The sequence below is a fragment of the Mustela putorius genome, unplaced genomic scaffold, assembly GCF_011764305.1.
Source record: "Mustela putorius furo isolate JIRA1106 unplaced genomic scaffold, ASM1176430v1.1 tig00537350_pilon_pilon_pilon, whole genome shotgun sequence".
NCBI lineage: Eukaryota > Metazoa > Chordata > Mammalia > Carnivora > Mustelidae > Mustela > Mustela putorius.
In genome coordinates, this window is record NW_025422471.1 from 19722050 (window position 1) to 19726766 (window position 4717).

The window sequence follows — 4717 nt, forward strand, 5'->3', positions numbered from 1 at the left end:
ATCATAGAAGACTGTAAAAATACCGGAGAATATTCTTCTGTGACAGTAAAGGGCAAAAAGTGAAAAGCTGGTTTTTTGTTGTTGTTGTAAAATAAAAATCAATAAACACAAGTGGCAGATAGAAATCAAAGTACATTTTTTCTAGGTTTGGGTGATAAGAATGAAATAATCAGTGAGACTTCTATTTCTTTCTTTCTTCTTTTTTTTTTTTTTAAATATAGAATGCCTTACGAATTTACATTCATCCTTGCACAGAGGACATGCTAATCTTCTTTGCACTGTTCTAATTTTAGTATATGTGCTGCCCAAGCCAGCACATGGTGGGATCTTTATTTCAACTCAATACCTGGCAAGAAGATGAGCTAACAATAAATACATTTTTAATGGATACAAATGGTTGATATACTTACTTTTCTTAAGTATATTCTCATCAACCTTATAATTTGTAAGTGAATTAGCAAATTTTCTTCTCTTAATTTTTTTAAATTTTTGCTCACAAGATGTTATTGGTAGACTGATCCTTTAAGAAAAATGAAATCTGAATCACAAGATAAATAATAGAAAGAGAAGAAAGAACTGAGTCCATTTCTAACCTCCCAGTGAAGAAGCTGTTAGGTCGGGTTGTGGGGGTGTGGTTCAAAGGCAGATGTCTTCCTGCTTTTTCTCTTTACCTCCTCTCTTTCCTCCTCTCCCGGGTAACTAGCCTAAAAATTAAGGAAATTTCTTAATGTGTAAAAAGATGTTAATTGTTTTGGGATCAACATATCAACATATCTGTAAAACTGCAGATATAAGCAAGCAGATCTAAGCTTTCCTAAATTAGTCCACATATCAGCCATTAAATGTTGACCATGAACTTACAGCCAAGCGAGAAATGGAGGCTGATAGAAACAATTCAAGTGAAGGTTAAGTGAAGGGCTTTTGCCCTAGTAGACAGACAGAGTGGGTGGGGGGTGGGAGGTGAATAGATTTGAAGCACCCCTTGTCTAGGATTGTGGAAACAGGGAAGACATTCATGCTTAGGGGGAATTTCTCTTGGCATTTGGCCACAGTTATTTTGGGTCCAATCATGCTAGACTTTTCAATCAGAGGGAGTAACTTCCCTGTAGAAGTGGATATATGTAAAGCAATCACAGCTACCTGTCTGGTGGATATACACTAGAGGAAGACAGGCCAATCTCCCTCAAAAATCTAACAAAGACCTCTGTCACTTTTCTTCTTTCACAGTTTGACTTTGCAGGTTTCTACCTGTCTACGTGTATAATAATGCGGAGGAAAATAGCTCAAATTCTTAAAAAAAAAAAAAAAAAGTCTTGAATGCAATGCTAACTTCATTTGAATATTTAGTCTCAACCAAATAGCTCCCTTTGGTGATCTTTCTTCCAAGCAAAACAGTTGACAGCAAAGAAAGTCTTCCAGTCCCAGCATGCTTGCCTATTCACTTTTGTCTTAGAGCCTGCGGTTTGCCCTGACACAATGAACAAACATAGAGTTTCAGAGAATAAGAGATATTCTTGGGAAAAGACAGGTATGAAAGCTGCTATTTATTTTAAAAGGGCAGGTTAAGGTTATGTATCCTTTGAGTTTGGGAGAGGCACATCAATCCAATATGCAGAAGAAACATTATTCTCTAGAATTATTATTTCACAAAACAAATGAAAATATCATTTCAAAGTTTGGAATTTTGGTAATTATAAAAGTTCTTTACCTAAGTAAGGAGTTTTTCTTGAAAGAAAGAAAGAAAAGAAAGGAAGGAAGGAAAGAAGGAAGGGAGGAAAAAGAAAGGGAAGGAAAGGAGGAAGGAAGAAAGAAAGAAAAAGAAATTAATCTAATGACATTCATATCTTTTCGGTTCATTTACATGTTTAATGTGAAGAATTACCATCTACTTAACTCTAGTGGGACTCAGGTACTACAGACATTTACAATGCTGATTTTCTCTGCTCTATTTCCTCTTAAAGTATTTATCTGGAAACACTGGCTTCTTAATTAATCTCCCTTTTCCTTCTTTATCCTTAGAGTGGAACTCTCAAAGGAAGGTCATGTACTGTCTGCATTTGAATAATCTGCACAATGTATTATAAAGCAAGATTCCTTGGCCTTAGTTTAGATCTCCTGACTTTCTGAGTTTGAAGACCAATATTTTGTATTTTTAATAAACTCACCAGGTGAAGCACACTAGAATTTCAGAATTCTTTCATAGTGGGGAAAATTTACCTTCTAGGGAGTGGCAGCTTTAACTTAAAAATGGGACATAAGAAGGGAACTCAAAGCTTCCTAGCCAAAGGTACACACAATCATACTTCAGGTAGAAGTTTTGCAAATTTACACACTAAAAATGCATATTCCCAATAGTATTTCAAGGGAATTTATCATACTTGTAATTTATCAGCAGAGTTAAATGAATTGGGATATACTTATATAGATATATATGCTTACCATATATTTTCCTGGAAACACGAGGATGACTGGTGTTTGTCAATGTGGAAGAGAGTAAGCTGAAGCCTGACATGGGAGGGGAAAGCAATAGGTAAGGAAGCCCATTAGCTCTCACAGTACTGGAGATATGTGGCTCTTAGAATCACAGGGACAATGGACAGTAGGAATGAAACAGGGGGCATGGGAAGGAGGATTCACAAAATAGAGACTACCTGGTCAATGCCCTCCCTTCCCGCAAAACACAGCCCTCTTGGCTGCCAGACAGATACTCTTTGAACAAATGAACAAATAATAAAAGGAAAAGGATCTTTTCTCATGGTATGGAATGAGTGATCTAAGAAGAACCAGGACAGCCAGGAGGGGCACTGAAGCAAGTGACTCTGAAATGCCAATTAGAGTATTACCCCCACCTTAAAAGACCACCAGAGACGTGAGTCAAAGCCAATCAGCAAGGGTCGTTTATTCCAGGTTCGAACCTGGACCTCTGCGCCGCTCGTTGCGGATAAGGCGGAGAGGTCTCGAGCTGGGTCGGTGCCGGATTTTTATAGACAGGTACGGACAAGTTTCGGGTAGGGCTGTGCTAATTGGTTGACAGTTTGAACAGGTATACCTGGGGCCAGTGGATTGGGTCAGGGGGACCCGCGTACACAAGCAGGGGTCTGCGCGGAAGCAGACAAAGGGTCCGCGTGTGAGCAGACAAAGGATCCGCTCGAAAGCTGACAAAGCATGACAAAGCAATCTTACAGAAGCAGATCTGGCCGGTTAGCCCGCGCATGCGCGAAAAAGCAAGCATTCGTACAGAAGCGAAACTAGCTGGTTAGAAACGCACTTCTAGCTGGTGGGGCGGGCTTTTTTTTTTTTTTTTTTTTTTTGGTCTCTCAACTCTGTCCTCTAGTGTGACAGCCAGCTCCTTGACCACTCACCCTATAGAGCAGCTGGCTAGTCGTCAAGCCCTGCCTACCCTCAGAAAGCTCACAGACTGACACTTCCATGGCCTGTGCTTAAATACAAATGAGAAACAAGGGGTGCCAAACCTGAGAAAACCCTGTAACAACAACACAAAGAGAAGAAACAAAATTAGCAGCAGAGAAAAGCGATCCTGCAGAATTTAGAAAAAAAAATCTTCCTAAGTAATATTACAAAGGTCAGAGAAGATTCTGCATCCATGAAACAAAAACAAGATGCAACGAGAAAAGAAAAATTAGAGAACAAAAAGAGCTCCAGATATGCTTACAAAAATGTTTTCTGAAATTAAAAAAATAAAAGGAAAAAATTTCAAAAGTTGAAAGAGACTATTGAGAAGTAAATATCCTAGAACAAAAGTTTTAAAAGATAAATAAAAAAAAAAAGTGAGAGAAAAGTTGTAAGATATATATGATAATTCAGAAGTTCAACATTCTATTCATAGGAATTTTAAAAATGGACCAGAGAAGACAGAGGGGAAGAAATGAAATAGAGAGACAGATAGATTTCTTAGAATGGAAGAAGAAAGTCTTCAGACTAAAAAAGCCCAGTATGTCCCCAGTGCATGAAGTATTAGAGGTTACTCTAACTGTATTTTCATAGCATTTCAGAATGCTAGGGAGAGACATTATCTTAGTAGGTTCCAAGGAGAAGAGACAGGACATCCACAAAATAACAAGCATAAAAGTTTGGCACTGGCCATCCAATCAACAATTCCGAATGGTAGAAGGTAATGGACAAATGCCTTCAAAGCTTTGAGTGGAAATTCTTTATAACTTAGAGTTCTAAAAGCAGTCAAAACAACTGTCCAAAGAAGGACACATTTTTAAAAACTTCAAAAATGTGAGTTCTCTGAAATGTAATCTCTACTATCATTTCTTAGGGTATATTTGAGGATACATTATAGCACAGTAAGACAGTAAATTAAGGAGGAAAATGTGAAATCTAAGAAATAGATGATCCAGTCCAGGACAGAACTATGCAGTGATCCATCCTATAGAGAAATCAGAACAACTTTTGGAGGATAATGAAAGGCTTGGGAAAAGGTATCGAAGAAAAAAAGGAGATTTAATACTACTCTTGACATATCAAAAGATTTTAAGAAATAGAAAAGGCAGGCAACGTAAGGGGGAAAAAAGCAATTAAAAAACAAACCAGATAAGAAACTGAGTGTAATCATAATACACTACTTGACACTATCATGGATGCTATTTAGATTGTAAACAGAATATAAATAATGGTTAATGACTTGATTTTACGAGACAACCTAAAGAGATTGACAGTATTAGTCAGTATTTAAGAAAACAGATTCTAA

General features: G+C 37.4%; 1 non-coding gene across 1 annotated transcript; it reads right to left on the reverse strand.

Annotated features, from left to right (window-relative positions):
- Window positions 1–211: 211 nt before the first annotated feature.
- Window positions 212–317, reverse strand: LOC123390471. Its single transcript, XR_006605060.1, has one exon. It is a non-coding gene; the product is annotated as a U6 spliceosomal RNA (small nuclear RNA).
- Between the last annotated feature and the right edge of the window lie 4400 nt (window positions 318–4717).